Genomic DNA, 13446 nt, shown 5'->3' with positions numbered 1-13446 from the left:
ATGCGATGCAGCCATGTGCGGAGGCAACACTGGCTGCATAGGTGATCGCGGATGAGAACACCGCCAACTGTGCATCCTACGGGCTGCTAAACACTGTTTGGCTCTGCGAGTGAGCCAAGGATCATATCGGCCCCTCGACTTCCGTCATGAACATCATGTCCACCGGTAATGGACATGTCATGGACTCCGACGAGGATGTGTAAGTCATGGGTGGCACCTCCCATGTTCTGCTCTTTCTCTCACACAAGCGCACCTTCACTTCGCAGGACTTATCGATGTTGCTCATGGAGACGGCAGAAGGAGGAGGTTGTAATGGCCCAAGTGTAACATTGCAATAATTGGAACCTTGCCATGTTTGTATCCATGATGATATTCTAAGGAGTTATCATTTCATGTGTTATTTCATGTGGTCATGCCTTGTCTTCCCCTTTGCATTCATGCATCATTTCATTCAATGCATCTTGTCTTCCTCTTGTGTGGCTGTTGTTGGTGTTGGTGCATGAGTGCATGTATTATGTTGTCATGATGTGGTGTTTGCAAGTTTGAAACTATGTTAGTTTCAAACTAGATTTAAAGGGCCCTTCCTCTCTATTCTTTTGAGCTCAAATTTACTTGCTTTAAATCTGATTTAAAAATGTAGATCTTTTAGAGTATTTGCTGGTGGATGTGGTGTTGTGATTAGGGTGACTGAAAACTTTGCTTAGTGGGGTTTATATTCACAAAACAGATTAAAATAATTCTGTTTTGTAAATATTTCTTTGCTCCAAAAATCCTCTATTCATTTTATTTAAATAGGCCATAATTCCCTTATGACCAGGGTCATTTTTATTTTATTTTTGGAGTCATAGTTTTTCCCTAGGAGTTTTATTTGTTCTGTGCTTGTGTTAAATGGAAAAACCCCAAAGGGTTTTCCTTCCTGCTATCTAGCGCCACCCGAGTGGGCTCCCTCCACCTCGCTGGCCCATCTCCTCTCTTCTCTCGCTAGGCAGCCCACCAGCGCGTCCGTCTCCTACCTCGCTGTCGTCACTGTTGTACGACAGAGAGTCCACCGCCGATCTTCCTTCTCCTCGATCTAGCGGTGGCTAGCGCTCCTCCCAAGGCCATATAAGGAGCCCCTCGCCTCCTCTAGACATAGGCCGACCCTTTCCCCCCTTCTCCTCCCCCTCGCGCCGTCAGAAGCCTCCCCCTCGACGCCGACGCCATAGGAGGGCTTCGATGAGCTCGAGGAGCAGCAATTCGGGCGTCTCATCCACCCCTTCGCCAGCTCCAGCAGGACGCGGGGAACCAGGAGGACCCATTCCCGCAACAAGGAGTCACCGATTGCCTCTACATCCACGATGTCCACGACGGCCCCTTCTTCCTTCTCTGCTCCGACGGGATCTTCAGCAACATCTTCTTCCTCTTTGTCACCTACCTCCTCCACGTCGAGCCTGCTTCCTCTTCTCGACGCGTAGGGTGAGCAAGCCCCGATCTCCTCCTTCCCTTCCTCCTAGCGTAGATCCCTGGCTGCCGTAGTTATCGCCGCCGTCGCCGGAAGTTGGGCTGTGTCGAGCCGCTACCGTAGTGTCTCTCCCAGGGTGCTCTGAGGGAAAATGGGTTCCTACCGAACCCCTCTTCCTTCCCGCGAGTTCCCGCAGCTCAATTTGAGTCGTAGCGTCGCCAGTGGCCGTCCCCTGTTCCGGTCGCATCGACCTGTAGCAGGTTCAGAGGGGGATGCTCAAAAGAGCGACGCCCCCCTCTCTGTTGAGATCCGAGTGAGTAGCGCAGTGGTAGGGGGTAACTTTGTCATGCGCGTGGTAGTGGGTTCGAGTCCCAGTAGCGCCCCTTTTGATTTTTTTACTGAATTGTGGTGCAGGAGCTCGACAGTAATTATACCCTGTTTCCTCCTCCTCTCTGTCGAAGAGGTTGGGATGGTGTAGTGGTGCAGGCCCTGGTGATGCACCAGGGAGCACCTGGGTTCGATCCCAGGGCTGCCTTTTTTGTATTGTTATGGCTGTGTAAATGCACTTGGCATGCCTTGGGCAGCTTGTGCTTCATCACAAATCAGTAGGTTTTCTCCTTTTATTTTGCTTGTATGTATGTGAGGGTGTGGGCAAGTTCTTGTATGTGTGCATGAGTGTAGGTGGATGTTGTGTGTATGTGTTCTTGTGAACATGTGCACTAGTTTGTGCATGTGTGTATGTGTGAGTGGGTTTCCCCCACATATGTGTGCAAGTATGCACCAATATAGTGGTAGTGTTGTGTTTGTGTGAGTGCACTTGCAAGTGTGTGCTCATACCCATGTGTAATTGTGTGTGTTGTAGTTGTGTGTATATGTGTGTGCACATGGGTGAATTGTGCACCTATGTGAGAGGATGTGTGTGTGTGTGCTGTGGTGGCATTTGCACATGTGCAAGAGGTCACCCCTCTTGTGCACCTCTTGTGTATGTGAGTAGGAGGTAGGAGCATGTGTGTAGGTGTGTAGGTGCTCATGCATATGTGTGTGGGGGGGGCATGAGTGCAATTGAGCATTTGAGCATGAGGGCTCACCTCTCATGCTTGCCACCAAGTTGTGTTTGGTGGAGTGTGGTCTTGTGTGTGTGCATAGGTAGATATAGGGATGCTATGTATGTGTTCTTCACATGTGATGATGCTTGTATATGCTTATGTTGATTTCATATAGATTTTCGAGCTAGCTTTGTGCCTATTTGTTCCATGCAAGTACCCATGTATTATATATGCTTTTGGGGTATAATCATCCCAGGAATCCACTGGTGGAGTCGGATTTCACTTTGGAACAACTTCATAAACTGTCATTGTTCTGTCTTGATGCAATGTTTAGAGCTTGGTGCCATGTGGTGTGATGGGCCTATAAGGACGAATCCTTGATGTGGCAGTAGTGGGTGAACCCCTCTACAACATGGGGTCTTTGTTTTATGCATAGGAGATTGTATGTGCTAGTTGTGCCTTGTCAAAGTTGACATGTGGCTGAAATTGTCAGCTTTGTGAAAATCTGTGATTTTCACTTAGTCTGAGAAACTGCTCTTATTTTCTTCCCATGTTGTTGTGGTTGCAAAAGCTCATGTGTTGGGAATCAGCCCACGCAATCAACTAGAGAGTTGGAGATTTTGGGTTTGTCTAGCTCTCTGTTAAATTTCTTGTACTTTCACTTCCTGTAGATATCATTTTGGAGGCTGTCAAAATGCTTCAGAGCATAAGCAGCTGGTGAAAATCTGAGATTTTCACTAAGTCCCTGAAATCTGTCATTTTTGTCCAAGTTAGTGCCTGTAGGTCTTATGTGTGTGAATCCTTTGTATTAGCTTCCTGCTCAGGCTTGTAGAGCTTTTGAATGGATTTTTGCCACATATCTTGTTTGGCACATTTGGGTGGTTGTCGGTACTTTGCATGTTGCTTACAAACTGCTATGATGTTGTTTAGGACAGATTTCATAGTTTTGTTGTTCTGAACATTGTGAGTGCATAGTTGATGGAGTGGTGTGATTCCAAGCACCACCCACCTATATTTGTTTGTTTGATCATGTGGCAACATGGGAATACCACAAGAGTGCCATTGGAGTGTGCTTGTGGTGGAATTGATCCGTAGGACTTCGAATCTTGTTTCATACTTTCCGGTTGATCCGTAGCTCCGTTCTCAACGTTCTTTATATGTTTTTGCATCGGTTTCTCGTGATGCACCTGTTCATGTCATCTTCATGCATCTCAAGGTAGCTTGGTGTGAAGTTCTGTCCAGAAGTTTATTTTCTCTTCTCATGCATATGCAAGTGACTAGAATAGAGGTGCATGCTTCATTCTCATCTCATGCATCATGTTGTTTGTGGCATCATGTTGTGTTGGTGTTCATTGGCTGTTATTTTTATCTTGGGTAGCACCGGGATTAGAGAGCGAGTACGTGGATTCTGGAGAGTACATGCAGGACGAACAAGGGCAGTTCCAAGCTGAAGACATCACAGGCAAGATGACCGTGACCTTGATACCGTATCTAGCTTTGTTATGCTTAGAATCACGTTTCCTTCGATATATGATCGCTGCCTACGACTTGATATAATTGCCTCCTGATATTGCCATGAAACCCAAACACCTTCCCCTCCTAGCTAATGTTGTTTGGCTAAGTAAGCTTGCTCAGCTTCTAATGATAGCTTTGCTAGTTGCAGGTGCCAGCTCTCTCATGTGATAACATGAGTATTTTGATATCATTATGATTAAACTGCTATTTAATTAATGCACCTATATACTTGGTAAATGACGGAAGGCCTAGCCTTTTGCCAGGTGATTTGTTCTGTTATTTCCGCCTTAGTTTCGGGAACCGGTGTTTGATTCCATAACTGATCACTCCTAACACGCTCGGCGTTGTTATGGGGACCCCCTTGATAAATCGTATAGTGTTAAGACTTGTCCGGCAGGACCCAACATTGGTTTTAATTGTTAATCACTTAATGATAACTTGCATAGGGAATAGCTACCCCAAGGATTTAATCAATAATGACCCACAAGTATAGGGGATCTATCGTAGTCCTTTCGATAAGTAAGAGTGTCGAACCCAACAAGGAGCAGAAGGATCTAACAAGTGGTTTTCAGCAAGGTAATGTGTGCAGGCACTGAAATTATCGGTAACAAGTGGTTGTGTGGTGAGATGATTCGTAGCAAGAAACAAGTAATAAAAGTAACAATGGTGCAGCAAAGTGGCCCAATCCCTTTTGTAGCAAGGGACAAGCCTGGACAAACTCCTATAGGAGGGAAAACGCTCCCGAGGACATACGGGAATTTCTGTCATGCTAGTTTTCATCATGTTCATATGATTCACGTTCATTACTTTGATAGTTTCATATTTGGGTGGACCGGCGCTTAGGTACTGCCCTGACTTGGACAAGCATCCCACTTATGATTAACCCCTCTCGCAAGCTTCCGCAACTATGAAAGAAGAATTAAGACAAAGTCTAACCATAACATTAAACTAGTGGATCAAAATCAGCCCCTTACGAAGCAACGCATAAACTATGGTTTAAGCTTCTATCACTCTAGCAACCCATCATCTACTTACTACTTCCCAATGCCTTCCTCTAGGCCCAAATAATGGTGAAGTGTTATGTAGTCGACGTTCACATAACACCACTAGAGGAAAAACAACATACAACACATCAAAATATCGAACGAATACCAAATTCACATGAGTACTTATAGCATGACTTATCCCATGTCCTCAGGAACAAAAGTAACTACTCACAAAGCATAATCATATTCATGACCAGAGAGGTAATGAGTAGCATCAAGGATCTGAACATAAACTTTTCCACCAAGTAATTCAACTAGCATCAACTACAAAGAGTAATTAACAATACTAGCAACCTTACCAGTACCAATCGGAGTCGCGAGACGAAGATTGGTTACAAGATATGAACTAGGGTTTGGAGATGAGATGGTGCTGATAAAGATGTTGATGGTGATGAGTCCCCTCCGATGAGAGGAGTGTTGGTGATGACTATGGCGACGATTTCCCCCTCCGGGAGGGAAGTTTCCCAGGCAGGATCGTCCTGCCGAAGCTCTAGACTGGTTCTGCTCAAGTTCCACCTCGTGGCGGCGGCGAATCCTCCGAAAAGCCTCTCCTTGATTTTTTCCACACCGAAACCCTTCTTGTAGCAAAAGAGGGGGCCAGTGGACCATCAGGGAGCCCACAAGCCTCCTAGGTGCGACCAGGGGGTGGCCGCTCCTAGCAAGCTTGTGGCCACCTGCTGGCGCCCCTCTGGCACTTCTTCGGCCCAGTATTTTTTATAAATCCCAAAAAAAATCCACGTTGATTTTCACGGCTTTTGGAGTTGCGCAGAATAGGAATCTCAAACTTGCTCCTTTTCCAGGCCAGAACTCCAGCTGCCGGCATTCTCCTTCTTCAGGTAAACCTTGCAAAATAAGAGAGAAAAGGCATAAATATTGTACAACCCAAAAAGCGATAAATATCAACATGAAAGCATGAGGCAAAATGGACGTATCCACTCCCCCAAGCTTAGGCCTCGCTTGTCCACAAGCGAAAGCTTAGATCAATAAACATGCCCACATGTTTAGGGAGAGAGGTGTCGACAAAACAAGATACGAACATACAGGCGTCATGATCATGATCAGAACAGCAATACCAACACGTAATCTCTCATGCTAAGGTGACAATTCCTTCACAAAGTAAAGTATGGATCAAGAACCTTACCGAGAATTAACAACCGATAGCCTTTAGTCATTGAAGCAATTGCAATTTATCACAACATCAGAAAGAGTCAAATAAGAGCTTCTAAAGCAAATCCACATACTCAATCATCCTTTCGTTCTCTACAATTGCTACAACTCACGTGGTACTCATGAGATCAAAGTTTCAGCTGGACACACAGAAAGATAGGGGCTTATAGTTTTGCCTCCCAACCATTTACCTCGAGGGTAATGTCAACAATAATAATTCATAAATACTTACCTCCAAGTTGACATATGAATATAGATCTTTCCCAAGCATATGACGTTAGCCAAGATAAAGGCGAAATAGGGAATTGGTGAAGATCACCAAGACTCTTTCAATGGAAAAAAGTAAAGGTACAAGATAGTCCCTTCGTAGATGGAAGCAGAGGTTTTCATGCGCTTTTGAGGTTGGGATGCATGTCCTCTTAGTGCGGAGGAACGTCACTTTATATTGCCTCCTGTGATAAAGAACTTTATTATGCTATCTGTCGCTTTTATGTCTTCCTCATCACAGGTTCGTACAAAGCTTATTTTCCACACACTAATAGATCATACATATTAGGGAGCAATTTTTATTTCTTGCACTGATGACAACTTACTTGAGGGATCTTATTCAATCCATAGGTAGGGATGGTGGACTCTCATGGAAAAACTGAGTTGAAGGTTTATGGATGCACAAGTAGTATCTCTACTTGGTGCGGGAGTTTTGGCTAATATGAGGTGGAAGCAATCGTCACATGCTAAGGGATCTCTAATCGTATAACATTGTTCGGAACCAAGCAAACACAATTCATTATGTTGTCTTCCTTGTCCAACATCTACTTCTAAGCATGTAATAGTTTAGTGAGTGTTCACAATCATAGATGGTGTCAAACATGATATATTTATATGTGAACCTCCCCTTCTTTATCAGTTCCTATTAATTGCAACAATGACCAAGGTATACGTTTGTCTACCCTCAACAAGTTTCAATCATCATTCTTTTTATATGTGAAGCCATCACTTTCCATAAGATCATTACATGATCTTTCATGCTTTTGTTCTTTTCTCACTCTTTTGATCATGGCAAGAGGCAAAGCCCTCAACTAAGACACTCTTTATTATATGGCTCACGAGCTCGAATACATCAGGAGTGACACAAAGCAAAACTCAAAACTAAAACACTAAGACTTTTATTCTACTAGAGAAAAATAAAACTGAAAAGGAACAAACTAACACAAAGGTAAAGGCAAAAGATGTGATGGTGATACGATACCGAGGCAACTCCCCCAAGCTTGGCACAAGCCAAGGGGATTGCCCATACCCATGCTTAGTTGTCTTCCTTTGGAGGTGATGGTGGTGGAGTTGTTGCAGAGGCCTTGACCTTCTTTAATTTCCACTTGAGTATAAAATTATGCTCCCTCAGATCATCATTTTCCTCTTCAAGCCTTAACACCATTTGGGATAATTCGTGCTTACTCTCCTGCAAGAAACGAGAAGGGATAAATAGAGTCTTAGGCTTCTTCCTTGAGTCAGGGAGGCTCGACTTCTTGAACTCCACATGGGTGTTTCCAGGTGGAGGTAGAGGAGGCTCCTCCTCATCGGAACTTGTTCCTTCCTTCCCCCTGGGTTCATAATCTTCTTCCCCATCGGTGGTCCAGCCATAATGATCCAAGTCCCCATATACCTTGGGGTTAGCAAGGTAATCATCCACATAGCTCTCACCCTCTGAATCCTAAGAAGACATCTTGACCTAAATCTACGGCAGAAAACAGGCTCGAAACAAAAACAGAGGAAATCTGCGTGATACGAGGGTTAGACCTTATGGGAGAATATATAATGATTTTTTCCGACCAGAAGGAGTACTCCGCAAACGGAGTCCGTGAGGAACACGAGGTGGCCACAAGCCCCCAGGCGCGGCCAGGGGGTGTGCCTCCAATATTTCTATTTTTCTAAATATTACAAAACGGAGAAAAATTCCTACTAGAAAAGTTTTGGAGTGTGTTTACTTACCGAAACACACACCTCTTCGTTTTCGGGGTCTGAAACAGGCTGATAAATATCCCTTAGGTATTTTTCCGGAGTTATGGTATTGATAATATTGCTTTCAACATTTATGGGAGTACGTGAGATATAATGCTTGATTCTCTGCCCATTTACAACTCTCGGACAATTACCTTCCGTGTTGTTGATCTTGATAGCACCGGAACGATATACTTCCTCAACAATATAGGGACCTTCCCATTTAGAGAGAAGCTTGCCTGCAAAAAATCTTAAACGAGAATTATATAGGAAGACATAATCATGTACACTGAACTCACGGTTTTGTATCCTCTTATCATGCCACCTCTTAACCTTTTCTTTGAACAACCTGGCATTTTCATATGCCTGAGCTCTCCATTCATCAAGCGAGCTAATGTCAAATAACCTCTTCTCACCAGCAAGTTTGAAATCAAAGTTGAGCTCTTTGATTGCCCAATAAGCTTTATGCTCTAGCTTAAGAGGTAAATGACATGCTTTACCATACACCATTTTGTACGGAGACATGCCCATGGGATTCTTATAGGCAGTTCTATAAGCCCACAGTGCATCATGAGCTTCTTAGACCAATTCTTTCTAGACCTGTTGATAGTCTTTTGCAGAATTAGTTTAATTTCTCTATTTCTTAGATCTACTTGACCACTGGACTGAGGGTGATAGGGAGACACAATTCTATGGTTGACATCGTACTTAGCAAGCGTTTTACGGAAATCACCATGAATGAAATGTGAACCACCGTCGGTCATTAGATATCTAGGGACTCCAAATCTAGGGAAGATAACTTCTTTAAGCATCCTGATAGAGGTGTTGTGATCAACACTACTAGTGGGGATAGCTTCTACCCATTTAGTGACGTAATCAACAGCAACTAGGATGTGAGTATACCCGTTGGATTTTGGAAAAGATCCCATATAATCAAAGCCCCAAACATCAAATGGTTCAATGACAAGTGAATAATTCATAGGCATTTCCTTACGTTTACCGATATTACCTATTCTTTGACATTCGTCACAAGACAAGACAAACTTACGGGCATCCTTGAAGAGAGTGGGCCAATAGAAACCTGATTGCAATACCTTGTGTGCAGTTCTATCTCCCGCATGGTGTCCTCCGTAGGCCTCAGAGTGACACTTCTCTAGGATCTGTCCCTGTTCATGTTCAGGTACACAACGTTTAATAATACCATCTACTCCTTCCTTATAAAGATGAGGATCATCCCAGAAGTAATGTCTCAAGTCAAAGAAGAATTTCTTCTTTTGCTGGTATGTGAGACTAGGTGGTATATATTTGGCAACAATATAGTTTGCATAATCAGCATACCACGGTGCACTACGTGAAGCATTGATGACATTCAGTTGCTCGTCGGGAAAGCTATCATCGATAGGTTGTGGGTCATCAATAACGTTCTCCAACCTAGACAAGTTATCTACTACTGGGTTATCAGCACCCTTCCTATCGACAACGTGCAAATCAAATTCTTGTAGCAAGAGAACCCATCTGATAAGTCTAGGTTTAGCGTCTTTCTTCTCCATGAGGTACTTAATAGCAGCGTGATCAGTGTGAATAGTGACTTTGGAATCAACTATGTAAGACCTAAACTTTTCACATGCCAACACGACTGCTAAAAATTCCTTTTCCGTAGTGGCATAGTTTCTTTGGGCACTGTCTAGAGTTTTACTAGCATAGTGAATAACATTCAACTTCTTATCAACTCTTTGCCCTAGGACAGCACCAAGAGCATAATCACTAGCATCACACATGATCTCAAAAGGTAAGTTCCAATCAGGTGGTTGAATAATAGGTGCGGTTATCAAGGCCTTCTTAAGTATTTCAAAGGCTTCCTCACAATCATCGTCAAGAACAAAAGGAATATCCTTTTGCAAGAGATTGGTAAGAGGCCTAGAAATCTTAGAGAAGTCTTTAATAAACCTTCTATAGAAACCAGCATGACCAAGGAAACTTCTTATACCTTTGATATCTGTGGGGTATGGCATTTTCTCGATTGCATCAACCTTAGCCTTATCGACTTCAATACCTCTTTCAGAAATTTTATGCCCTAAGACGATGCCTTCGTTAACCATAAAATGGAACTTCTCCCAATTCAAGACAAGATTGGTATCTTTACATCTCTGTAAGACTCGATCAAGGTTGCTAAGGCAATCATCAAAAGAAGGCCCGTAAACGGAGATGTCATCCATGAAAACCTCAACAATGTTTTCACAGAAGTCAGAGAATATAGCCATCATACATCTTTGAAAGGTGGCAGGTGCATTACATAAGCCAAAAGGCATACGTCTGTAAGCAATGGTACCGAAAGGGCAGGTGAAAGTGGTTTTCTCCTAGTCATATTGTGCAACTGGTATTTGGGAGAAACCAAAAAAACCGTCTAGAAAGCATAAGTGTGTGTGTTTAGACTGTCTTTTTAGCATTTGGTCGATAAAAGGCAAATGGTAATGATATTTCCTAGTGGCTTTATTCAATTTCCTAAAATCGATCACCATCCTATAGCGAGTGATAATCCTCTGTGGGATCAATTCATCCTTATCATTAGGGACAACGGTAATGCCTCCCTTCTTAGGGACGCAATGCACCGGACTCACCCAATCACTATGAGCAACAGGATAGATAATACCTGCTTCCAGGAGCTTTAGTATTTCTTTTCTTACTACCTCTTTCATCTTAGGATTTAATCTCCGTTGATGATCAGCAACTGGTTTGGAATCAGGATAGGTTTTAACCTTGTGTTGGCATAGAGTGGGACAAATGCCCTTAAGATCATCAAGAGTATATCCAATAGCAGCACGTTGCTTCCTCAAAGTTTTTAATAACTTCTTTTCTTCATGCTCTGAGAGGATTGCAATAATAATAACAGGATATATCTCTTTTTCATCAAGATAAGCATACTTAAGAGTATCTGGCAACTGCTTAAGCTCGAACACAGGATCACCCTTTGGTGGGGGTGGATCCCCAAGCAGTTCAACATGCAAATTATTCTTAAGGATAGGATTTTGTTCTAAGACAACTCTATCTATCTCATCCCTTTCATCCATATGCATCTCATTTTCATGATCAAGCAAGTATTGCTCTAAAGGATCAGTAGGAGGCACGGCAATAGAAGCTAGGGCAATAGTTTCATCCTTACTAGGCAACTATTTTTCATGAGGTTGTCTACCAAACTTGGAGAAATTGAACTCATGTGACACACCTTCAAAGCCAACAGTGACAGTACTGAGGAAGGGTCTGCCAAATATGATGGGACAAAAGCTATCTTGTGCGGTAGCAAGAACGAGGAAATCAGCAGGATACTTTGTTTTACCACACAAGACTTCAACATCCCTAACAGTTCCCACAGGGCAGATAGTATCTCTATTGGCAAGCTAAATAGTGACATCAATAGGTTCTATCTCAATAGGTGCAATCTCGTCTTTGATTTCATCATATAAGGATTGAGGTATTGCACTAACACTAGCACCCACGTCACATAAACCATGATAGCAATGATCTCCTATCTTAACAGAAACAACACGCGTGCCAACAAGAGGCCTATGTTTGTCTCTAGCGTGAGGTTTAGAAATTCTAGCAGCATCTTCACAGAAGTGAATATTATGTCCCTCAACATCGTCGGACAGGAGATCTTTGATAATAGCAATGCTAGGTTCAACTCTAATTTTCTCAGGGGGTGTAGGTGTTCTAATGTAGCCTCTACGTATCACAGTTGAAGCTTTAGAATGATCCTTTATCCTAATAGCTCAGGGGGTGTAGGTGTTCTCAATGTAAGCACTGGGAACAATAGGATCATTATAGGCAATGACTTTCTCTTCAACTGGATTGGGTTTAACTACATTGACTTCTAAGGGAGGATGATATTTAAACCACTTCTCTTTGGGGAGATCAGTATGAGCAGCAAAATATTCACACAAAGAAGCTACTATCTCAGAGTCAAGTCCAAACTTAGCGCTAAAATCACTAAAGGTATTTGTTTCATCAAAGGATTTAACGCAATCAAACTTGAAATTCATACCTCACTCCTTACCTTCATCAAGATCCCAATATTCAGAGTTGCATTTAATTCTCTCCAATAAATTCCATTTGAAGTCAATATCTCTCTTCATAAAAGTCAAGCATGGTGCGATCATCATGAGAAAGCCAAGCATAGAAGTTCTGAAAGATAATTTCTCTCGAGAGCTCATGGTTGGGGCATGAATGTAACATTGATTTAAGCCTCCCCCAAGCTTGAGCGATGCTTTCTCTATCACGAGGCCAAAAATTGTAAATATAATTCCGATCACGATGTACTAGATGCATAGGATAAAACTTTTGATGAAATTCCAATTTCAACCGATTGTAGTTCCATGATCCAGTATCATCACATAGCCTATACCATGGTAACGCCTTATCCCTCAAAGATAAGGGAAAGACCTTATTCTTGACCTCATCATCGGGCAAACCTGTAAGATTAAATAAACCACAAACTTCATCTACATAGATTAGATGCAAGTCTGGATGTGATGTTCCATCTCTTGTAAAAGGATTAACCAGCAGTTTCTCAAGCATACCCGAAGGAAATTCAAAGCAAATATTTTCAGTAGGTGCAGCAGGTTGAGGAGCAAATCTTTGTGCTTCCGTTCGAGGTGAAGATACCCCAAACAAGCCCCTCAAAGGACTAGTTTCCATAGTGACAAGTGACAATAAATTTCAACACACTATATGAATGTTTCCTTACCAAGTTCCACTTACCAAAGGCGCTTCACTCCCCAGCAACGGCGCCAGAAAAGAGTCTTGATGACCCACAAGTATAGGGGATCTATCGTAGTCCTTTTGATAAGTAAGAGTGTCGAACCCAACGAGGAGCAGAAGGATCTGACAAGTGGTTTTCAGCAAGGTAATATTTGTAGGCACTGAAATTATCGGTAACAAGTGGTTGTGTGGTGAGATGATTCGTAGCAAGCAACAAGTAAAAAAAGTAACAACGGTGCAGAAAAGTGGCCCAATCCCTTTTTTAGCAAGGGACAAGCCTGGACAAACTCTTATAGGAGGAAAAACGCTCCCGAGGACACACGGGAATTTCTGTCATGCTAGTTTTCATCATGTTCACATGATTCGCGTTCGTTACTTTGATAGTTTGATATGCGGGTGGACCGGAGCTTGGGTACTGCCCTTACTTCGACAAGCATCCCACTTATGATTAACCCCTCTCGCAAGAATCCGCAAATACGAA

The sequence above is a fragment of the Hordeum vulgare genome, chromosome 3H, assembly GCF_904849725.1.
Source record: "Hordeum vulgare subsp. vulgare chromosome 3H, MorexV3_pseudomolecules_assembly, whole genome shotgun sequence".
In the NCBI taxonomy this organism is placed as follows: domain Eukaryota; kingdom Viridiplantae; phylum Streptophyta; class Magnoliopsida; order Poales; family Poaceae; genus Hordeum; species Hordeum vulgare.
This window is presented reverse-complemented; position numbering follows the sequence as displayed.